The 23,476-nt window shown below is 46.8% G+C and overlaps 10 non-coding genes and 1 pseudogene across 10 annotated transcripts; 5 read left to right on the plus strand and 6 right to left on the minus strand.

The window, feature by feature from the left end:
* Positions 1 to 394: 394 nt before the first annotated feature.
* Positions 395 to 536, minus strand: LOC148632553 (U4 spliceosomal RNA). The gene has a single exon (XR_015934243.1). It is a non-coding gene; the product is annotated as a U4 spliceosomal RNA (small nuclear RNA).
* Positions 537 to 1,810: 1,274 nt separating this feature from the next.
* LOC148632554 (5S ribosomal RNA) lies at positions 1,811 to 1,928 on the plus strand (annotated as a pseudogene).
* A 629-nt stretch (positions 1,929 to 2,557) lies between these two features.
* Positions 2,558 to 2,727, minus strand: LOC148632555 (U1 spliceosomal RNA). Its single transcript, XR_015934270.1, has one exon. It is a non-coding gene; the product is annotated as a U1 spliceosomal RNA (small nuclear RNA).
* Positions 2,728 to 7,977: 5,250 nt separating this feature from the next.
* LOC148632556 (U5 spliceosomal RNA) lies at positions 7,978 to 8,094 on the plus strand. Its single transcript, XR_015934303.1, has one exon. It is a non-coding gene; the product is annotated as a U5 spliceosomal RNA (small nuclear RNA).
* A 768-nt stretch (positions 8,095 to 8,862) lies between these two features.
* trnas-aga (transfer RNA serine (anticodon AGA)) lies at positions 8,863 to 8,944 on the minus strand. The gene has a single exon. It is a non-coding gene; the product is annotated as a tRNA-Ser (tRNA).
* Positions 8,945 to 10,343: 1,399 nt separating this feature from the next.
* Positions 10,344 to 10,425, minus strand: trnas-uga (transfer RNA serine (anticodon UGA)). Its single transcript has one exon. It is a non-coding gene; the product is annotated as a tRNA-Ser (tRNA).
* A 1,338-nt stretch (positions 10,426 to 11,763) lies between these two features.
* Positions 11,764 to 11,845, minus strand: trnas-gcu (transfer RNA serine (anticodon GCU)). The gene has a single exon. It is a non-coding gene; the product is annotated as a tRNA-Ser (tRNA).
* A 1,623-nt stretch (positions 11,846 to 13,468) lies between these two features.
* Positions 13,469 to 13,541, plus strand: trnal-aag (transfer RNA leucine (anticodon AAG)). The gene has a single exon. It is a non-coding gene; the product is annotated as a tRNA-Leu (tRNA).
* Positions 13,542 to 15,987: 2,446 nt separating this feature from the next.
* On the plus strand, positions 15,988 to 16,060 carry trnar-ccu (transfer RNA arginine (anticodon CCU)). The gene has a single exon. It is a non-coding gene; the product is annotated as a tRNA-Arg (tRNA).
* Positions 16,061 to 18,523: 2,463 nt separating this feature from the next.
* Positions 18,524 to 18,605, plus strand: trnas-aga (transfer RNA serine (anticodon AGA)). Its single transcript has one exon. It is a non-coding gene; the product is annotated as a tRNA-Ser (tRNA).
* Positions 18,606 to 22,088: 3,483 nt separating this feature from the next.
* On the minus strand, positions 22,089 to 22,230 carry LOC148632563 (U4 spliceosomal RNA). The gene has a single exon (XR_015934251.1). It is a non-coding gene; the product is annotated as a U4 spliceosomal RNA (small nuclear RNA).
* Positions 22,231 to 23,476: the final 1,246 nt, after the last annotated feature.

A 23,476-nucleotide genomic window follows, 5' to 3' on the forward strand; every position in this document is an offset into this window, starting at 1 on the left:
CAGGAAGCAGAATAAATTCCTCTTTTCAAACTGTCAAAGGTTTGCTTTGCAAACGCTGCAGGACATCGCACAATCTCTTTTGAACGGGGACAAACCATTTCTTATGGGGCGCAGTAAGTACAGACGTTTAAAAAGCTCCACTCATGCCGACGATGCAGCATGAAGAAGCGCAACCTAACGTTTGACAGACAAAAGCCGGGCGCCGCTACGAGCAATATGAAATCAAACTGACAGCACACGGCGTTTCGCGCTGACTCAAAAGTGATCTCGACAGACGCTGTTCTCTGCATAACGCTGAAAGAGCTAAAGAGCGTTTCTGTTGAGACGTAACAAGCTCGTTTCTTTCTACCATGATGTCACCATGACCAAATCTGTCTTTAAACACCTTGCTCAGTCTCTGACGAGACTGTCAAAAATTGCTTTCGCCGATTGTATTGCAAACCGGCGGAAGCGGGGTATTGGGAAAAGTTTTCAACTAGCAATGATCGCGCCTCGGCTAAACCTCACAGGCTACGATACTGCCACTGCGCAAAGCTGACGGTTGCCAGGCAACCGCGGGGATCCTATGGAAATCGTTATCGATCGTCTCATGACATGTCGTTGCTATAACGCTTCATATTTGTCGTCTTCTTCTTCTTCTAGCTTGAGGTTTTGAAGAATTTCATGACAGACAAGGGCTCCGTTGGGAACAAAGGGCGTTGTGAGAAAACCGTTGCTTATTTTCAGCAGCAGAAATACAACCCTTTAAATACAAGATGACAGAACAATGACGAAGGGCATGCCGGGAGGAACTCATGCACTACAGAGGAAAGGGGGCGGGCACGTACAGTTCACATTCAAGCCACAAGTACTCTTCTTGGATGTTGCACAAACAAATCCTAACGTATTGAAAGCATTGCAGCATGTTTGTGTCCCACTTCCCGTGGCTGCGGGACGACTGACACGAACGGACAAACACAATCTGTGGCGTTTAGCGTGACATAGTCTTGCAGGCATTGTGCTGTCTCACTGCAATATTATACCGCTGGAGGAAACAGTACATCTGGCCATGAAACTCATTTGAACGTCTAGCTACAGCAACTAACAATATCATGATTTATTCAGGATGTGTGGAATCAGCACGTCCCGGAGACAGCTTCCGAAATCGTGAGCATTCTCTGGTGGTAGGGGCGTTCAAGATGGCGCTCAGGTGGGAGGTAAAGTTTAGTGGTTGGGGAGTTTTTTTGAGTTTTTCATGACCTGAATGTTAATTTTTGCTTTTTTTGACTACAGAAAAATAAGGACTTAACACTAGTTGTTTAAACTTCAGTTATAATTGAAAGACAAAAAAACGATTTTTTTTTAGGTTTAAAAAGTCCGATATGAGTAACACTGGGAAAAGAAAAGAGAGTGCTGGGTCTTCGAAGGAGAACTCTAAGATACCTCAATCGTATATGTATAGCACTACAAAAAAATCGATGGCAACTAAAGGGAAAAGTGAAGCAGCTGCAGGGGCAGCAAGAGGGCGGAGGCGCCGCGCGCCCGGCCGACGTGTTGGACCGGTGCGCTTTACGTGCTGAAATAAACACGCGACAGCCCCGAAATGTTTCCAGAGTGCTGTGCACTGAAGACTTGCCTGGTGCTCCTCCGTGCAGATTGTTTGTCCTCCTCCAGTGCGGGACGAGCCAACACAAGGGAGCGCATTCGCCAACATCCAGGCACGCAATGCGATTTGGAAAGCAGCACACGAACGATCCTTCAGTCCCGCTCGGGGGGCACGGAACCCCCGCCACACACAGCTTCAAGTAGCGAGTCAGGCGCCGGGGCTTTCGCTTACGGCCACACCACCCTGAACACGCCTGATCTCGTCTGATCTCGGAAGCTAAGCAGCGTTGGGCCTGGTTAGTACTTGGATGGGAGACTGCCTGGGAATACCAGGTGCTTTTGCTCTCCCGGCCAGCAGGGGTCGCCGTTGGTGCCGTAGGCTTTGGGAGGAAAACCTGCAGGATGGAAAGGTGATCTATAGCCTCATCTCTAGAGATGTTTTGTTGCTGTGGCATGTGTGACCCATATTCAAAAAAAAAAAAAACGTCTGTAAAACGAATATCGAAGCTGCCTCTAAATCTGCAAATGAAGATGAGTCGATAAACCACTCGTTTTTCGTATAACTAGACATATATTCATTTGTTACCGATTTCATTCATTGAGCACGGATACAATAGAGGTACAGCCATTCACTGTTTGACATGTCTGCACTGGTACAGAACCGAGCAATCAGAAAACGGGTGAAACTGTCTTTAGACTCAGCATACAGTACCGAGGCCCCCCATGACCAAATAAAGGCTAACCTCGATAATCAGCCTAAAGAACGCAGACTACAGCAAAACGACTGACTTTGAAAAGGGAATGAACGTCCGGAAGGAGTAGTGGAACTAGCTTGAGATGCTTCTCCGGACCCCTAACTAAAAGCCAGCGAGAACCAGCAGCGGCGTCCACTCCTGTCGAACCGGGATCCTTCCGCAGCCACGCAGCTCGTGGTGTCCTAACCCTCCCGTATCTGATTTTGGACCAAGCACATCAGGGGAGAGCGCAAACGCAGTCCCCCACTACCAGAAATTATGCAGTCGAGATTCCCACATTTGGGGAATTCGCAGGGGTCAGCACAGCCGGAGTGCAATGGCCGAGCCTCGCCCTGGGTGAACCGATTTCGATTTTTAAGAACTTTATTTTCTTTTCACAATAAAATACAGGACATCACAAATCAGAAAGCTTTACATTAATATACATACTTAAAACAGTATATATGATCACATCTCATTACATTTTGACACGGTAACAGTTACATAGTAACAATTTCTTTTTTTCTGGTGCAAATCACATTCTTTACTTAAACATGATAATGTTTTTCACAGTCTCTTGAGATATTGACCTATGCTCTCTATTTCCCACAGATTTTCTGCTTCCTCCCTCCCTTCTCTCCACAGATCTCTGAGGTAATAGTGCTCTCGGGTGATGAACAGGGCCAGGCTACCTGCTGCCTTGACTGGGACCTCGATGCCTTTGAACAGCCCCATGTTCCTCACTCTCCACAGGGCGTCTTTCCCACTGTTCACCACGGCCCAGATCCTGTCAAACACGTCAGGAGGAAGTTTGACAGGAGAGATGCCGTATATGACGAAAGCAGCGGTCAGGGTAAATTGGGGCGAGAGAGCCTGCAACCAATCTTCAAACGGTGCCCAGAAGGCCTTAGCAAAAAAACAGGACCACACGAGATGGGTCACAGTCTCCTCCTCGCCGCAGCCCACCCTAACGCAGCGAGGGCTGGGGGTGAGGCCCCTACGGTACAAGAAAGTTCGTACCGGTAAGCACTGGTGGATGACACTCCAGGCTAAATCTCTGTGAATGTTGCACAGAAACTTAGAGGATGTGTGTTTCCACACCTTCCTTGTTTGGGCTGATGTTAAAATGCCCACAGGGGTCTGCCTATTATTCTGGGGTGCAACGAAATCTTCCAGTTTTTGGACGCTGACATCTCGGAGGGGAATATGGCCAATTGGGTGAGATCTTAGAAAACTTTTAACTGTCCCATAAATTGCAGGGCATGAGTCAGAGAGTGGGACATCCAGCTTGGGTCTGACACCCCACACTCTGAACACCTCCCTACCTACCCAGAGCCTGGAAAAATAAGTCCAGGTACGCGCTGCAGGTGCTGTTGTAAAGCCTCTCAGCACAGAGGCCAGGAAAATGCACAGCAGCTTCGTAGCAATATCTGGGACAGAGGGTAGCGGCCTGTACATTATTTCCCTTCTGAGTCTTTCCTGCTTCCCACCCCATAGAAATTGAAACATCAATCTCCTCAGCACCGCCGCAACACGGTGTGGGATTGGGAAGGTAGAAGCCAGAAAAATCAAGACAGGCAAGAGCTCGGCTTTGATGACCAGCAGCTTCCCTGTCATGGTGAGGTCTCGGTCCTTCCATTGCATCAGTTTTTTGTTTAAGATTGGCAATTTGTTCTGCCAATTTACTGTTCCCATCTCTTCTCCAAAATACACCCCCAGGACCTTAATTCTCTTCTCTTGCAGCCTGAGATCATGTCCTTCTTTTGGCTCCCTCCAGTTCTGATAAAAAATCTCACTCTTAGATTTGTTAATTTTTGCAGAGGAAGCCAAGGAGAAACGATCACAGCACTGCAGAGCTCTGCTAATTGAGGCATTGTCAGAGAGGAGCAGGGTGACGTCATCCATGTATAGAGATGTCTTTACCTCTCCTCCCCCACTTCCAGGCACTGGTATCCCATTAATGGCCTGATCCTGGCGCAAGGCACAGGCTAAGGGCTCCATAGCCAAAATGAATAACAAGGGGGATAATGGACAGCCCTGCCTCACCCCTGAACAGACTTCAAAGGGGCGTGATCTATTGCCATTAACCATTACTCTGCTGTTGCTACCTGTGTACAGCAGGTTAATCCACTTTCTCATGATGGGGCCAAACTTCATGTGCTCAAGTACCGATGTTAAGTACTGCCGGTTTAGGCGGTCAAAGGCCTTTTCTAGGTCTACACCTAAAATGCACAGAGGGAGGGAGCGATCCTCTGAGTACAGACAGACATCCCTCAACAAGGCCAGGTTGTCGCTCATCAGGCGTCCTGCTATCCCACAAGTCTGTTCTTTCCCTACCAGTGAGGCCACTACATTTTGTAGGCGCAGGAAAAGGGCTTTGGACAGGATCTTAGTGTCCACGCCTAACAGGCTGAGGGGTCTCCAGTTCTTTATGTCATTCTTTGCTCCTTTCTTAAACAAGAGAGAGATAGTGCCTTCTCTTAAGGAGTCAGGCAGCAATTCTGTCTTATAGCTTTCCTCGAATAGGAGCAGTAGCGGATCCTGAAGCAGATCCCAAAAGGTGCAATAAAATTCTTTAGGGAGCCCGTCAGCACCCGGAGTTTGCCCCTTCTGTAAGCTCTCCATAGCCTGTCTCAGCTCTTCTACTGTCAAATCCCTCTCAAGTACTTCCCTATCTTCTTCACTCAAAACGTTTTCTAGCTTTGAGGTAAAAAAATGAATTTTTTCATCCTTTACCTCTGTAGAGCTGTACAGTCTTGAGTAGAAGGCCTCGGTGCAGGAGAGGATAGCACTCGGCTCTGTTCTCTCTCGTCCCTCCTCATCAACTACACTTTCCATGACAGACTTGGAGCCTACCACTTTCCTGAAAAAGAGGCGAGTACACTTCTCATTTTCTTCCAAGAACTGCACTCTGCTTCTTAACAGCACTCCTCGACTACTTTCTTCGGCTATGCTCCGGATGTCCTTTCTTGAAAGGGTGATATCCTCAAGCACATCGAAGCCACTGTGCAGCATCGTGTAGAGACGCTGCAGCTGCCTCTGTTTCCTGGCTAGCACTCCTCTCCGTCTGGCAGCAGCCTTCCTTCCCTCAGCCATGAAAAAGGCCTTTGTCCTCACCTTCACCTCCTCCCACCACTCTCCTACTGACCCGTACAGACACTGCAAGGACAACCACTGTGATAGTTTCTCCTTGTAGCGGGATACTACCCCCTCATTCTCTAGCAGCTTTGTGTTGAGTTTCCAGAGGCCTGTTCCAAAGACAGTCCCGCCCTGGAGTTCCACTCTACACCCTAAAGCCTGATGATCTGAGAAGAAGACAGGCTGAAGAGTGACCCCAACAACTTTCACTCTCTCTGAGACAAAGCAATAGTCAATTCTGGAGCTGCTATTCCTCCCTGACCATGTATATCCTGCTGTTGTGGGATATATACATCTATATGTGTCTGAGAGTTTAAAGTCTTGAACTAAGTTTTGCAGGGCCAGTGAGCTGGAATCCAATTTTATCGGAGAGCTAGACTGCCTGTCTGTGTGCTCTAAGATACAATTAAAATCCCCTCCCACTATCACGTCTGTGCTACATAACAATAGGGGAGAGAGTGCCTTGAGTAGCTCCACCCTTCCTCCCACGTCAGTAGGACAATACACATTGATTAGCCGCAGGTTAACGGTCCCCCATTCCACATCCACACACAGCAACCTGCCATCTATGACCCTCTGAATACTTTTCAATTTGAAAGCCCATCCTTTGAAAAGAATGGCCACGCCAGAGGCTCTGTTGTTATTGTCCCCTGACCAAACAGAAGGCCCTTTATCCCACCTATCTTCAAAGCTTTTATACCTCTCTTGATAGGCTAAAGCACACTCCTGCAACATCAACACATCTCCCTCTCTCTGCTGGAGGTAATCAAAGACACACTGGCATTTAACTCTGTCATTGATACCTCTGGTGTTAAGAGAAATTATGTTTAGAGCCATATTACATAAGAAAGTGGAACCAGTCTTTACAAAACACATTTCTCTTCGGTCTCACCTGTTACCTTCTTCTTTTTCTTTTTCTTCTTACCAATTTCCTGCCAGCCATCCTCTGAATGAGCCTTCATCAGGGTGGCAGCAGTAAAAGCATTCACGGAGTCCATTTCAAGGAAGGGGGTAGAAGGAGGGGTGGAGGGGTTCCAGCTGTCCCCATCGCCATGCTCTCCTTCCTCCTCGCTCGGGGAGAAAACAGAGTCATTTTTCCTTTTCCTCAAGTCCAGCTCCTGGGAGCACTGAGGGGAAAGGGGTGCAGCCGATGCACCAGTCTCCTCTTCCCCCTCACCCACCAGCTGTTGCAGATCCTCCGTGACGGACTGGATGGAGGAGAGGAGGGCATCTGTAGCACTTGCAGAGTCTGAGAAAAGCAGCTCCGCTGAATCCTGGGTATCGTCGCTGGACCCGCTCCACCGGGGGGCCCCACACTGGCCCTCGTTCTGAGGAGCAGGAGTGGGGGAGGGGTCCTTGCTGTTCTCTGGGGTTTTCAAACCCTCGTCTTGTCTGGTGCAGTCTGCGGTTGTGGGAGCGTAGTGGATTTCTCTTCCACTGGCCCCGGAGCCACAGCAGGACTGATCCTGGCTGGAGGCTGAGACTCTTTGTCCAACAAGGGTTCTTTGTTTGACTTGTTGTTTGCTTTGGATTTTCGGGCCGGTTTGGCTGAAACAAGCACTGCCTCATCCTTTCTCATTTTGAGTTTATTGGCGTAGGCGTGAGGGCAGTTCTTAAAAATGTGTCCTTCCGAGCCACATAAATTGCACTTTGGCAGCATTGAACAGTCAGAGGCTAAATGTCCCTGTTTGCCACAGGTCTTGCAGCATTTCACAGTGCAGGACAATGCCAGGTGTCCCACAGCACCACAGCGCCGACACACCTTTGGTTGTCCCACATAAAAAACATAGCCATTGCAGGCGCCCAGCCGGATTGTAGAGGGCAGGTGCCTTAAGCCTCCATTTACATTGTCCGGTAGCAAGCGAACCTCGAATTTCCTTGCTCCTGTTTTTATACCGTCAACATCTCTAACCTCAGTTCCATGGTGGACGGTGCAGTACTGCTTAAGCCAGGTGTGAATGTCCTCCGTCTTTGCCAGTTCCGAGAACATAACAACATGCACCGTTTTCCTCTCTCTCTGTGTCAGAGGCTGCAAGTTGATCTTCTCAAGGGCAGGAACTTTCCCTCTTTTTGCCTCAAACACATCCACACATTGTTCAAACAGAGAATAGGTAGCAAAAACAACCTCAAATGCTTTCTGACCTGGGAGAGCGAAGATGAAATCCAAGTGCCGAGGTTCAAAGCCAAGTTCCTTCTGTAACACTTTTCTGCTGAACTGCATACGATCCATGAAGAGGTCATCCAAAAGCTCAAAACGTACAGCATTCTTGCGGGATCCAAAGGTTGCCATCTCAAACTGCAAAACAAACACTGCTTCCACAAAACAAGAAAACAACCCAACTACTCCAACTACAGGCTGATCAAGGTATCTCCCCTGCCAGGTAAGCCGAGAGCCGCAGGCGATGAGCCCGGAGCTGAACGGGCCCCACTGGCTCGTTTGTAAGGCCAGGTGCATTGCCAACCACGACCGGCAGGGCAGAGGACTTGAAGGCGGCCTGGGCTCCTGCAGCTGTCCAGCCACGCACTCTGGTTTCTCTTCATCTCGTACAAATCTTTTGCCTTTTACTAAAAATTTCCATGGAGAGGAGCATGAATGAGTTCCATACAATTTTTGTGCTTCCCTGCCTTCGGGTGGGGCGCAGCTGGGCTGGTCAAAGAGAGAAAACAAAACCGCTCACAATCGCTCTTACAATGCAGTAAGTAGCACAGGCTACTTAAACACATGAATGCAAAACAGCATTTTTCAGCTGATTTAAAATGTACCTAAAGGAGAAGCATTATTGAAGACCATCAATTACCAAGAGCTTTTGTCAAAGGTTTTGGTGGTCATTTTGAATGACCACAGAGCGCTGTGACCTCGGTTTTACATCTCATCCAAAAGACAGCGCCCTTTTACAACACAGCATCTCCGTCACTATACTGGGGCATTGGGACCCGCACAGACCTCAGGGTGAGCGCCCCCCCGCCGGCACCATTAACACCGCTTCCAGCTGGAAGCTTTGTTTTTCCCTGTAGCTCACCCTCACCCGGGTACTGACCTGGCTCACACCTGCTTAGCTTCAGTGGGTTTTCAGTTGCGAGTTGCAAGGGGATGCAAGTGATGGAGCCGCTCGCTGCAAAAGCCACTGCATTGGCCGGGAATCGAACCCGAGCCTCCTGCGTGGCAGGCGTGAATTCTACCACTGAACCACCAATGCTCAGTGCCTGGGCCTTCAAAAAAGACGCTTTTTTGGTGCTCTGTGCAAAACGCATCGACATCTGCTTCCAGCTGCAAAATGCCATTCGCGGACACTGAAGAACTTCCAAGGCAGCGGGTACAAGCGATTGGGCGTTTTAAAACCACCAGGAACAGCAAAGAGGCGCGCTTCTTTGCTTGTGCCGAAACACACCGACTGGAGGCGGACAACGTAGTCGGCAGGATTGGAACCTGCGCGGGGAGACGCCAATGGATTTCTAGTCCATCGCCTTAACCACTCGGCCACGACTACAGCAATCCCCGCCGCCGCTGCGTTCTTGCTACAATCTTACCTGGATCGCGAGGCGCCGGCGGAAACCTATTTCAAAGTCGTTCTCCGTTTCAAAAAAACATTTCCAAAATACAAGCCTTGCAGACAGACACGCCTCAGAGGACTTAAGGGTGGCTTCATGTCGGAATGATAAAGTCTCCCCGTCCGGACATGAAAATGCCACTTTGTTACACACAAAAAAGAATCAACAACAGAGAAATGCCCACAAGCATTTGAAAAGCCGCACCACGTCGCACTTGAAATAGCTCTTACATTAGTGGTAGACGCAGGAATCGCCTTTTTATTTACGCTCTTACCAACGCGATGGAAAGCAAAACAAAGCAAAGCAGAGCAAAACAAAACAAACAAACGAAAACCCTCACGTCCTGCACTTGCATATAACGCCGTTACGTGCCCAAGCGGTATTGTACGTCATCCTAGCACTGCACCCCGGGTCGTACGGTATATGGGAACGAGCACACGCCACGAATCGTCTCGAATCACTCCCTACAGCTGTAAGGCGCCTTGAAGCGTGCACCCCCAACATTCTTCTTTGCGCATCTGTGAAAGGTAAACTCTTGAGCAAACTCTGAACCAGCTCTAAGGAAACTAATCTGATTAGACGTTACTTTGACTCATCTTCTTACGCTCAGTGCCGGATTGCTCAAACTCAAGCTAGGGTTAGGGTTAGCATTCCCACGCTACTTAGACACTTTGTTTACGCTCAGTGCTGGATTTTGGGAACTTCAGGACGAGTGGGAATTTTCTCCTATCTGTCCATTCTGTTTTGTTTTGGAGACTCTTGGCTGCCTATGTTGTTCAGTGCAGCGTGAAGGAAACATTTTCCAAAACTGTGTCAGCTCAAAAGTTGTAAGAAAACCTCTCCAGCTGCTTTAACTCTCTTCATTTTTGTCATTTAATATGACACTCGATGTATAACTGGAGCCTCACATATGCAAATGGTGAGGCTCCAGTTCGACACCCAGTTCGACACCACTTTACAGTATATGACAAAAGCATGGCAGACTGTGCCGGACCAGCTGGTAACTTCCGCTTATTTTGACCATATTAAACATTGGAAATCCTCCCACTTGCATTTGTGACACTTGATTTTGGCTCCACCTAAGACACTCTTAAATCTTCAAACACTTTTCTCTTCTCCCGCAACACACTTGTCTGTCGGCACTATGTGGCAGCGTTGCATGACAACCCATCTCACCACGGAAAGGAACCTAACAGCTTTGGTAAGAGAGTAGAATTACCTGAGGAACTGCTTTCCATGGAAGCAGGACCAAGCGATGTATCATTTTTATAGTACCAGGAAAGGAGAAGCGGCACTTCGCCTTTGCCGCACAGGCACAAGGTGACGTGCGACAGACGCCGTAGTCGGCAGGATTCGAACCTGAGCGGGGAGTCCCCAATGGATTTCAAGTCCATCGCCTTAACTACTCGGCCACGACTACAGCGAGCTCTCCTCCGCCGCATTCCTCCTATAATCTAACACGGAGTGCGAGGTGGCTGCGGAAACTTTTTTAAAGTCGCTCTCCGTTAAAAAAAAAATACCTTTCACAAGATACATGCCGGCAGACAGACACGCCTCAGAGGGTTTAAGGCTGGCTTCACATTCAAATGATAAAGTCTCCCCGTCCGGATGTCAAAATGCAACTTTGGCAGACAGAAAAAACATCAACAAACCACAAATGTGGACAAGGATTTAACAAGCTGCACCACACTGCACTTTCAAAAGCATTTACATTCGTGTTAGATGCAGGAATTGTCTTTGTTTTGCGCGCTTACGAACGCCATAGAAAATGAAACAAAACAAAAGCCCTCAGCTCCTGCACTTGATTATAATGCCGTTACCTGTCGAAGCAGGAATTTACGTCATCTTACCACTGCAACATGGGGAATAGAGGGAAATGAACACACGCTACGAATCGTCTCAATCACTCCCTAGAGTCGTAAGGCACATTGAAGGGTGCACCCCCATCATTAATCGTTGGGCCTCTGTAAAAGGAAAGCTGTTGAGCAGTCTTTGAAACAGCTCGGATGAAACACTTGATTGCTTCCATGTGCATCTGGAGCCCACTTCTTATTTTCACTTCACGCCGCCCAAAGCATTTCTAAAACAGGAGATTCGCGTTTGGGAATGCGCCCTGCCCTACAAATAAAACAGGTCTACGGGTCTGAAACCTGCTCCACGGAAAACAGTTCTGTTGCGCTTTTGATCAAAGGGAGATTCTCTGTTCTTACTTTTTGATGACATGACACCCAAAGGGGCTTCTTTGGAGCTGGATTCCAACCAGCATCCTAAAGTTTCTTGGCGGTGTCCTTTACAGTCCTCTGTTCGGTCAACAAGGAACAGAAGGGGGCAGCTTTCCTCACACATACAGTGCAATGTACTGTAGTGTTCCCCTTCATTGAATTCGCAGTTCTGCATCAGACCTCAAACTGGTTTCCTTAGCTTGGATTTAAGCCACGAAGCAGGCTTCTACTGTATAAACGTCTAGAGGAATCACAAACTATTTGAGAGGCCATCATCCCATTGGGAACTGACAAAGTCTATCCCTAAACACCTAGCGCAGTCTCTCGAGAGACTGTCAAAAATTGCTTTCTCCGTTTGTGCTGCAAGTAAGTGAAAACGCGGTCTCAACCCAGAGCCACTTGGCAGCAGCGGCACGTAAATACTGTTACTGCCACTGCTCGATACCGACGTTAGCCTACTATACCATGTTCAGCCACCGCTAGAAGGCTCTAGTACTGGAGCAAACAAAAGGAGGGCCAACGTCAAACGTAGAGAGCGACGAGGATGGGATTTGAACCCATGCGTGTAGAGCACAATGGATTAGCAGTCCATCACCTTAACCACTCGGCCACCTCATCGACAAAAGTGGGCTGTCCAGACATGGGTTGGCGCGCTCCAGATGATCTTTTTCTTTTTTTTCCCTCGTACTCGAGGGTCCTTTTCCTGTTCCACATGCGATTTCAACATTTTCCTTGGGAGATGTCAAGCCAGCAAGCCACTGCTGTGGTTCAGTGGCCAGTGTGGAGTTCAGTGGCCCTGTTGTACACAGAAAGCACATTGAGCTCCTTGGACATGAAAAGTTCCAGATAAAAGCCATTTGTCATCCTTTCTCTTGGTGTCGATGTTGCTATTGTATGTAAAGGTGGCAACTTGCTCAGCGAGCAGGCGGAGCACACAGCGAATGCAGATGTGTCTGAGTGGTGTGTCCAAGTGGCTGCAAAAGGACAACCATTCCGTGGCGCCGTGGCTTAGTTGGTTAAAGCGCTTGCCTCTTAAACAGGAGATCCTGAGTCCGAATCCCAGTGGTGCTTTCTTTGTTCTGTCTTCTTGAACAGAACTGGTCCTTACAGACAACCGCCTACGGCTAGACTGAATTAAATGCAAGTATTCATTTCCTGTCTTTAACGCGACTTGTTTTTCTTAAAATGGATGCAACTTGCAAAACATGAAATACAAACATTGCTAATCAGCGCTAGCGGCTGGCAAAAAAAAAGAAGTCAGCAATGTTTTTTTTCTTTAACCTTAACCCTGCTAATGGAGAAGAGTTAAACGACCGAGTCTATGCAGCTTAAACGGTGCTCATGTCGGGTTCTTAGCTGAAAGGGTGGTAAATCATGCTCACCCCAGTCCTTAATCTTTTAAAAGGATACAAAATTGAACCTAGTCGCCACATCACATACATCCTGTTCAACGATAAAAAGGTGACATCTATCCTCGATCCAGAGTAAATCCCACGTTGAGGGCATATTTTTTTCCACTTTACCATGAGTCGGGCTCAGCTGCACAGAGGCGAGAGCAGAGCAATGAGGTCACGGGGACAGGGGAGTCACACGCTGGCGGTTTAAACACGCGGAAGAAAACTGAGGGATCCACAGTATGTGGACCCTCCGTGCGCCATCAGTCCGCACTCCGGACTCTGAATCCTGCCATCCAAGTTAAGATCTCGGCGGAACCTGAGGCGCAGTTCCTTCTTAAAACGTAATCTGGTGAGCATTTCTAGAATCGTACTTGTATAGATGCAGCCTTTAATGTGTTGCTAGGTTAAAATTGATGACTTCTTGAACTTCAGTAGGCAACTGCCCTCTTGATTTCGGATTTAATTTCTTTATTACAGGGGCGCTTTTGTGAAGACAGAGTCATGTTCAGGTACTTTGCTTGATGGAGGAAGCATATTTCGGACTCTGTGATCTGCTCACCTGGAAAGGTCTGCTGTACTACTACAAGAGAGAAGTAGAGTCTGGAAGAATGGACAATTTTATGATGCTTTGGAAGATAATGTTTTTTTTTCTTTGAAATCGAAATGAATCAGAATATCAGTGCAAAAGACAAACTCTTGGTTTGGTTTAAAGAGATATGGTTTTAAAACAGACAAAATGTAGAAAACAGGTGTTTCTCACTTTTGGAAAAGAATGGACCGGGGGTAATATTTTACTAGGTGCAGTGCTGATCTCACTGGGTTACAGTCCTACAGTGTCACACCAGGGCCAGTGGCGCAATGGATAACGCGTCTGACTAAGGATCAGGAGATTGCAGGTTCGACTCCTGCCTGGCTCGGGTTGTTTTTAAACGCATCGGGCTACTCCCTAAGTAGTCTGTGCTACTTACTGCATTGTAATCGTACCCAGTAAGAGATTTCCTTCATGTAAATGAACTGCACCTGACAGCTTTAGAAAAACACCTGGGCTCAGTACGGTGCTGAGAGCTCAGCGTTGCTGTTCTAATTAGCACGCACTGCATCGGCTATGAGCCCGAACCTTTCAATTATTCCGATCAGTAAGTCAACACGTAGTCCACATGAACGGTAGAAATATTCTCTTGTCTGTCTCTTGTTTGTATAGAACTGAATGTCCCTGACAATGTACTGTTAGTTTTAATTGAAGAACGGCATTTGTGTTCAAATATACCAGACAAGTTTATGTAACTGCTCATGCGACACTCAGTTGTAATTAGTCAAGAAAAAAAAGTCGAACAACAGCTGCGGGTTTGATTCTGAACGTATGAGATTGCAGCGCCTTTTACTTCCATTGACAAATGATAGAGATTCGAAGAGAAATCCTTCAGACCAGCAAGCAAACCCATGGCTATTTCGGTTTTCTATCTAGGCAACGTTGGTGTCTGCAATAGCATACATGAAAGCGTGATGCAATTTCTGTGGCTACATTTGTTGCACGTCATGCACAGTAAGAGTGTTTCTAACACCAAATAAAAAGTCAACAATTAGCGATCACGCCTTCTCCTCAGTTAACCCACTGAAACCCTTGCTGTTAACAGTTCTTTACTGCGTGCTTTACGAGCACCTACATATCGTGTCGGTTCTTTCAGCTTTATTCATTAGGTTTTCAAAGGCATAAGTAGAGCACCAGAGGAGCGAACGCAAAATGTGTGATTATCTGAAGAATTGATTTCCACGGCAGCGGGTCCAAGCGATTTCGCGTTGTTATAGTACCAGGAAAGGAGAAGCGGCACTTCGCCTCTGCCGCGCAGGCACAAGGCGACGTGCGGCAGACGCCGGAGTCGGCAGGTTTCGAACCTGCGCGGGGAAGCCCGAACGCATTTCGAGCCCATCGCCTTAACCACTCGAGCACGACAAATGGGAGCTCGCCGCCGCCGCATTCCTCCTATAATCAAACACGGACTGCGAGGTGGCTGCGGAAACCTTTTTAAAGTTGCTCTCCGTTAAAAAAAAAATACCTTTCACAAGATTCGTGCCGGCAGACAGACACGCCTCAGAGGGTTTATGGCTTGCTTAACGTTCAAATGATAAAGTCCCCCAGTCCGGATGTCAAAATGCAACTTTGGCAGACAGAAAAAACATCAACAAACCAAAAATGTGGACAAGGATTTTACAAGCTGCACCACTCTGCACTTTCAAAAGCATTTACATTCGTGTTAGACGCAGGAATTGCCTTTGATTTGCGCGCTTACGAACGCCATGGAAAACGAAACAAAACTAAAGCCCTCAGCTCCTGCACTTGATTATAATCCCGTTACGTGTCGAAGCAGGAATTTAAGTCATCCTACCACTGCAACACGAGGAATAGAGAGAAATGAGTACACGCTACGAATTGTCTCTAATCAGTCCCTACAGTTGTAAGACGCCTGGAAGCGTGCACCCCCATCATTAATCTTTGCGCATCTGTGCAAGGTAAACTCTGGAGCAGTCTCTGAAACGGCTCAAAGGAAACACGTGATTGATTCCATGTGCATCTGGGGTTCATTTCTTATTTACATTTAATTCAAGGGAAAGGCTTGGGTCTGTTTCAGACGGCCTCCAACAGCGAGATTCAAGCGCCCCACCTTCAGCCCAATCTGCGCCGCCAGAACGCCAACGGCTCCTCTGGTCTCCGGGGTGCGGTTGTGACCCCGTAACCTAAAGTGTTGGTGGCAGACAAATGGAGACTAACAGGTGATGTCCTAGGACATGACTACATTGTGACACTCGGTGGGGATGGTGACCATTGCTTGGAAAAGAGTGCGAGGCCCCTTTAGAAAAACATTTTGTTAACAGGCATTCTGCCTCAGCCTAAACACCTATAGCTTGCAAAGCGCATGCTATTAGACAGGCACCTCTGCAAGACCTTAAGAGTCTCTTAAACTAGTGATAGTAAGGTGTTCCCAATGTTCGGCTTTCAAATCATCTCGCCGTGGAAGCGCCGAGATGCAGCTGTTTAAGGCTTAGAAGCAGCTGACTGTTTTACTACCTAGCTGATCACTGTCAGTCAGGGAGCTTAGAGGTGAAAAGCCTGTCTGAGAGACAATTCGCCGTCGATCAGTTCAATATGTTCCGTACCAGCTCGGCGCACCTGAGATCATCTTGGTAGCCGTGTAGCTCATATGAGTGAGAGCGTGTGTGTGTGTACCACCATGATTGGATTCTGGTCCTTCTCAGGTCACAGTAAAGCTTCTGCTGCCTAACTTCCCTAATTTTGGGGATCCCCTTGAAAAAGCAAAGGAAAAAAAAAATTGGCTCTTCATCAGCGTGATCGACCCAACCCAGTGTGCCCCAGTGGCCTAGTGGATAAGGCACTGGCCTCCTAAGCCCGGGATTGTGGGTTCAAGTCCCATCTGGGGTGCTCCCGTCCCGTTTTGAGCATACAAATGTCCTTGTGATTTGCAAAGCTGCAACCCCACCTTACTCAGTGAGCGTCTCTGCTTTTCTCTCACATACAGTTGGGAGAAAAACTTTTGTAAACAGCCCTTCGGAATGATTTGGATTTCTGCATGAATGGCTCCTAACATGTGATCTTATCTTTATCTAAGTCATAATAATTAATAAAGAGAGTCTGATTTAACAAAGAACACACACCCAACATTTGACATTGCTGTTTCTTTATTGACCAAATGGTTTAAACAATCAGGGTCATTGATGGAAAAAGTACGTGAACCCTTATATTAAGGAGCTAGTGGAACCTCCTTTATGACAAAAACCTCAACCCCCACTTTCTGTAGCAGCTTGTCAGACCTGAGCAGCGGTTAGGAGGTATTTTGGCCTATTCCTCTATGCAAAACTGTTTCAGTTCATGTATATTTTTGGGATGTCTTGCGCTGAATGGCCTGCTTCAGATCACGCCACAGCACTTCAATGGGATTGGGGTCAGGACTCTTACTTGGCCATCCCAAAATACGGAATTTCTTCTGTTTCAGCCACTCTGTTGTTGATGTACTCCTTTGTTTTTGTCATGCTGCATGACCCAGCGTCTTTCGAGTTTTAGATCACAGGCAGACACCCTGACATTCTGCTGTAGAATTTCCTGATACATCTTGGAATTCATCGGTCCCTCGATGATTGCAAGCCGTACAGCCTCCGCCATGCTTCCCAGGTGGGATGAGGTTTTGGAGTTGGTATGCAGTGTTTTGTTATCTCCAAACATAACGCTGTGCACATTTACCAACAAGTTCAACTTTTGTCACGTCTGTCCACAGAACATTGTTCCAGGAGTTGCTGTGGAACATCCATGTGGTCTTTAGCAAACTTGAGAGGGGCAGTGGTGGTTTTTTTTGGGGGGAGAGCAGTGGTTTCCTCCGTGGTGACCTCGCATGATCACCACTCCTGTTCAGATTTCTTCTTATGGTGGACTCATGGACACAGACGTAAGACAAAGTCAACCACCTGTTTGCTAGATCCCATCCCCACTCAGCTAGTCAAAGATTCCCTCGAAGGACTGGCAGGACCTATAATTAGTATGATGAATGCATCGCTTGCGTCAGGCGTCGTACATGATCAATTTAAGGTAGTGGTTCTTAGACCGCTCCTTAAGAAGTCAAATTTGGATCCACAAGTTCTTAACAACTACAGGCCTGTCTCAAAGGTCCCATTTCAATCTAAAAGTCTTGAAAGAATAGTTGTTGCCCAACATCAAATGGATTCAAATAATATACTTGAGAAATTTCAGTCTGGTTTCTGAAACTGCATTAACAAGAGTCGTAAATTATATTCTCTTAGCTACTGATGCGGGGAATGCAACAGTGCTAGGAATGCAAACTTTAGGTTGCGCTTCTTCATGCTGCATCATTGGCATGAGTGGAGCTTTTTAAACGTCTGTACTTACTGCGCCCCATAAGAAATTGTTTGTCCCTGTTCAAAAGAGATTGTGCGATGTCCTGCAGCGTTCGCAAAGCAAACCTTTGACAGTTTGAATAGAGGAATTTATTCTGCTTCCTGTGCGTGCAGTAGTTACAAACTTGAACGTCTTTACACGATCTCCTGCAGTTTTCAGTGGGCAGGCTTGGTCAGATGGCTTGGAAAAACGCACTGTGTTTCGGCTCGGGAAACATCATGAGCAGTGTCCTGCATGTTTTCTGTGTATAGCTGTCTTTTAACGCATACAGAATTCATTCGAAATCATTGATTTCTCCAATTAACAAGGATCCCTTAAATGATGAGTCAAAGTAACATCTAATCGGATTAGTTTCCTTAGAGCTGGTTCAGAGTTTGCTCAAGAGTTTACCTTTCACAGATGAGCAAAGAAGAATGTTGGGGGTGCACGCTTCAAGGCACCTTACAGCTGTAGGGAGTGATTCGAGACGATTAGTGGCGTGTGCTCGTTCCCATATACCATACGCACCGGCGTGCAGTGCTAGGATGACGTACAATACCGCTTGGGCACGTAACGGCGATATATGCAAGTGCGGGACGTGAGGGTTTTCGTTTGTTCGTTTTGTTTTGCTCTGCTTTGCTTTGTTTTGCTTTCCATCGCGTTGGTAAGAGCGTAAATAAAAAGGCGATTCCTGCGTCTACCACTAATGTAAGAGCTATTTCAAGTGCGACGTGGTGCGGCTTTTCAAATGCTTGTGGGCATTTCTCTGTTGTTGATTCTTTTTTTGTGTGTAACAAAGTGGCATTTTCATGTCCGGACGGGGAGACTTTATCATTCCGACATGAAGCCACCCTTAAGTCCTCTGAGGCGTGTCTGTCTGCAAGGCTTGTATTTTGGAAATGTTTTTTTGAAACGGAGAACGACTTTGAAATAGGCTTCCGCCGGCGCCTCAAGATCCAGGTAAGATTGTAGCAAGAACGCAGCGGCGGCAAACTCGCTGTAGTCGTGGCCGAGTGGTTAAGGCGATGGACTAGAAATCCATTGGGGTCTCCCCGCGCAGGTTCGAATCCTGCCGACTACGTTGTCCGCCTCCAGTCGGTGTGTTCCGGCGCAAGCAAAGAAGCGCGCCTCTTTGCTGTTCCTGGTGGTTTTAAAACGCCCAATCGCTTGTACCCGCTGCCTTGCAAATAAATTCTTCAGCGTCCGCAAATGGCATTTTGCAGCTGGAAGCAGATGTCGACGCTTTTTGCACAGAGCACCAAAAAAGCGTCTTTTTTGAAGGCTCAGGTACTGAGCATTGGTGGTTCAGTGGTAGAATTCTCACCTGCCATGCAGGAGGCTCGGGTTCGATTCCCAGCCAATGCAGTGGCTGTTGCAGCGAGCGGCTCTATCACTTGTAACTTGCAACTGAAAACCTACTGAAGCTCAGCAGGTGTGAGCCAGGTCAGTACACGGATGAGGGTGAGCTACAGGGAAAAACAAAGCTTCCAGCTGGAAGCGGTGTTAATGGTGCCAGCAGGGGGGCGCTCACCCTGAGGTCTGTGTGGGTCCTAATGCCACAGCATAGTGACAGACAAGAGTGTTACAGGAGAAGAGAAATGTGTTTGAAGATTTAAGAGTGTCTTAGGTGCAGCAGAAATAAAGTGTCACAAATGCAAGTGGTTGGATTTCCATTGTTTAATATGGTAAAAATAAGCGGAAGTTATCTACCAGTCCGGCACAGTCTGCCATGCTTTTGTCATATACTGTAAAGTGGTGTCGAACTGGTAGTGTCACATTAAATGACAAAAATGAAGAGAGTTAAAGCAGCTGGAGAGGTTTTCTTACAACTTTTGAGCTGACACAGTTTTGGAAAATGTTTCCTTCACGCTGCACTGTACCACATAGGCAGCCAAGAGTCTCCAAAACAAAACAGAATTGACAGTCATATAATGTCCATTAACCCTGGTTTTAAAAGCAGCATCATGTCTGCCATCATAAGAATATGAGTCCAATATTTTAGAATTAACCTTACCTGTGGTGTCTTTAATCCCTATTGCTCAATGCACGGTGAAAGCATTGCATACGTGTCTGACAATGAGGAATGACAGTCATTTGCCTGTTTCACAAATTATCGTATTTTACTAGAGATTCTGTTTGGGATTCAGATGTGCATTCGGACAGCAATCCCTTTCAAGAAATGATACGTTCTGGATGAGGTCAAAGGTGCTGAAACACTGTATTTAGGATGTTTGCAGTGATTGTGTCTCCTGCTTCAACGCAGTGATATATAGATGTGCTCCTGTAATTTATTGGTACATGCCCTGGGCAGTAAGCAGTCTCAAACCCCGCATTTCAGATGCCTAGCTGTATCGCTGATCTATTGCACCTCAGAATCACTTTTAAACCTTACCTCTGGTATCTTTAATCCCTATTGTTCAACGCATGGTGAAAGTATTGCATAAATGTGTCTGAAAATGAGCAATGGGCACCTGAGAGACTCATTTGCCTGTTTCACAAATGATCATATTTGACTAGAGATTCTGTTTGGGATTCAGTTGTGCATTCTGACAGCAATCCCTTTCAAAAAACGATACATTCCGGATGAGGTCAAAGGTGCAGGAACACTGTATTTAGGATGTGTTTTAAAATCCATTGACTGATCCCCGAATCCTGAAGTTTCTTCGCATGATATCGGGCTTGCAACCACTTTCTGAAAAATGATGAAAAATGCCAAAAATGAAAAAAAAGTTATCAATTCTAGAGCCTAAGAGGAAAACAAGACAAATTTATATCTCCAAATAATTTTATGTGCTTCAGAAGAGCCCAGGAAAGTTTTTTGCATACATGAAACCACGCCCGTTTGCACATAAGCAGACATGGTTGCACACACGACTTCATGAAAGCACGCGTGCATGCGAAGTCATCCTGTTGAGCATTTGAAAAGCCGCACCACGCCGCACTTGAAATAGCTCTTACATTAGTGGTAGACGCAGGAATCGCCTTTTTATTTACGCTCTTACCAACGCGATGGAAAGCAAAACAAAGCAAAGCAGAGCAAAACAACGAACAAACAAAAACCCTCACGTCCCGCACTTGCAAATAACGCCGTTACGTGCCCAAGCGGTATTGTACGTCATCCTAGCACTGGACCACCGGTGTACGGTATATGGGAACGAGCACACGCCACGAATCGTCTCGAATCACTCCCTACAGCTGTAAGGCACCTTGAAGCGTGCACCCCCAACATTCTTCTTTGCGCATCTGTGAAAGGTAAATTCTTGAGCAAACTCTGAACCAGCTCTAAGGAAACTAATCAGATTAGACATTACTTTGACTCATCTTTTTACGCTCAGTGCTGGATTGCTCAAACTCCAGCTAGGGTTAGGGTTAGCATTCCCACGCTACTTAGACACTTTGTTTACGCTCAGTGCTTGATTTTGGGAACTTCAGGACGAGTGGGAATTTTCTCCTATCTGTCAATTCTGTTTTGTTTTGGAGACTCTTGGCTGCCTATGTTGTACAGTGCAGCGTGAAGGAAACATTTTCCAAAACTGTGTCAGCTCAAAAGTTGTAAGAAAACCTCTCCAGCTGCTTTAACTCTCTTGATTTTTGTCATTTAACGTGACACTCGATGTATAACTGGAGCCTCACATATGCAAATGGTGAGGCTCCAGTTCGACACCCAGTTCGACACCACTTTACAGTATATGACAAAAGCATGGCAGACTGTGCCGGACCGGCAGATAACTTCTGCTTATTTTTACCATATTAAACATTGGAAATCCAACCACTTGCATTTGTGACACTTGATTTTGGCTCCACCTAAGACACTCTTAAATCATCAAACACTTTTCTCTTCTCCCGCAACACTCTTGTCTGTCGGCACTATGTGGCAGCGTTGCATGACAACCCCTCTCACCACGGAAAGGAACCTAACAGCTTTGGTAAGAGAGGAGAAAAGGACCTGGCCCGTACGGGGCTCGAACCCACGACCTTGGCGTTATTAGCACCACACTCTAACCAACTGAGCTAACCCGCCTCACGACAGTGGTCCTCTCTGTGCTGACACTGCTCATGATGTTTCCCGAGCCGAAACAGTGCGTTTTTCCAAGCAATTTGACAAAGCCCGCCCACTGAAAACTGCAACAGATCGTGTAAAGACGTTCAACTTTGTAATTACTGCACGCACAGGAAGCAGAATAAATTCCTCTTTTCAAACTGTCAAAGGTTTGCTTTGCGAACGCTGCAGGACATCGCACAATCTCTTTTGAACGGGGACAAACGATTTCTTATGGGACGCAGTAAGTACAGACGTTTAAAAAGCTCCACTCATGCGGACGATGCAGCATGAAGAAGCGCAACCTAACATTTGACAGACAAAGGCCGGGCGCCGCTACGAGCAATATGAAATCAAACTGACAGCACATGGCGTTTCGCGCTGACTCAAAAGTGATCTCTACAGACGCTGTTCTCTGCATAACGCTGAAAGAGCTAAAGAGCGTTTCTGTTGACACGTAACAAGCTCGTTTCTTTCTACCATGATGTCACCATGACCAAATCTGTCTTTAAGCACCTTGCTCAGTCTCTGACGACACTGTCAAAAATTGCTTTCGCCGATTGTATTGCAAACCGGCGGAAGCGGGGTATTGGGAAAAGTTTTCAACTAGCAATAATCGCGCCTCGGCTAAACCTCACAGGCTACGATACTGCCACTGCGCAAAGCTGATGGTTGCCAGGCAACCGCGGGGATCCTATGGAAATCGTTATCGATCGTCTCATGGCATGTCGTTGCTGTAACGCTTCATATTTGTCCTCTTCTTCATCTAGCTTGAGGTTTTGAAGAATTTCATGACAGACAAGGTCTCCGTCGGGAACAAAGGGCGTTGTGAGAAAACCGTTGCTTATTTTCAGCAGCAGAAATACAACCCTTTAAATACAAGATGACAGAACAATGACGAAGGGCATGCCGGGAGGAACTCATGCACTACAGAGGAAAGGGGGCGGGCACGTACAGTTCACATTCAAGCCACAAGTACTCTTCTCGGATGTTGCACAAACAAATCCTAACGTCTTGAAAGCATTGCAGCATGTTTGTGTCCCACTTCCCGTGGCTGCAGGACGACTGACACGAACGGACAAACACAATCTGTGGCGTTTAGCGTGACATAGTCTTGCAGGCATTGTGCTGTCTCACTGCAATACTATACCGCTGGAGGAAACAGTCCATCTGGCCATGAAACTCATTTAAACGTCTAGCTACAGCAACTAACTATATCATGATTTATTCAGGATGTGTGGAATCAGCACGTCCCAGAGACAGCTTCCGAAATCGTGAGCATTCTCTGGTGGTAGGGGCGTTCAAGATGGCGCTCAGGTGGGAGGTAAAGTTTAGTGGTTGAGGAGTTTTTTTGAGTTTTTCATGACCTGAATGTTAATTTTTGCTTTTTTTGACTACAGAAAAATAAGGACTTAACACTAGTTGTTTAAACTTCAGTTATAATTGAAAGAAAAAAAAAACGATTTTTTTTAGGTTTAAGAATTTCGATATGAGTAACACTGGGAAAAGAAAAGAGAGTGCTGGGACTGTGTGTTTAAAGAGGTTGAAGACTTAAAGAGTGAAGTAAAAGTTCTTAAACAAGTAAATACCGAACAAGAAAAGCATATTAAAGAACTTGAATTGAAAGTGAACGATGTAGATAGATACTGTCGACGATGGAATTTAAAATTATTTGGAGTTAAAGAGGAACGTGATAAGGACCTTGTTGCAACAGTGAAGGGTATCTGTAAAAGGACCCTGCCAGACCAGGAGGACGTAATATCGGCCATTGACTTTGTTCACAGGCTCGGGAGAGCGAACATGTCTGGGCAAGTGCGCCCCAGATCGATTATAATACAGTTCACCAAGAGGACGGCGAGGGACATGCTGTGGCGAACGGCGAGGGGGAATGAGTATTTGAATGGGAACAAACT

This window comes from Lepisosteus platostomus, unplaced genomic scaffold, assembly GCF_059453375.1.
Source record: "Lepisosteus platostomus isolate fLepPlt1 unplaced genomic scaffold, fLepPlt1.hap1 Scaffold_60_H1, whole genome shotgun sequence".
NCBI classification, from domain to species: domain Eukaryota; kingdom Metazoa; phylum Chordata; class Actinopteri; order Semionotiformes; family Lepisosteidae; genus Lepisosteus; species Lepisosteus platostomus.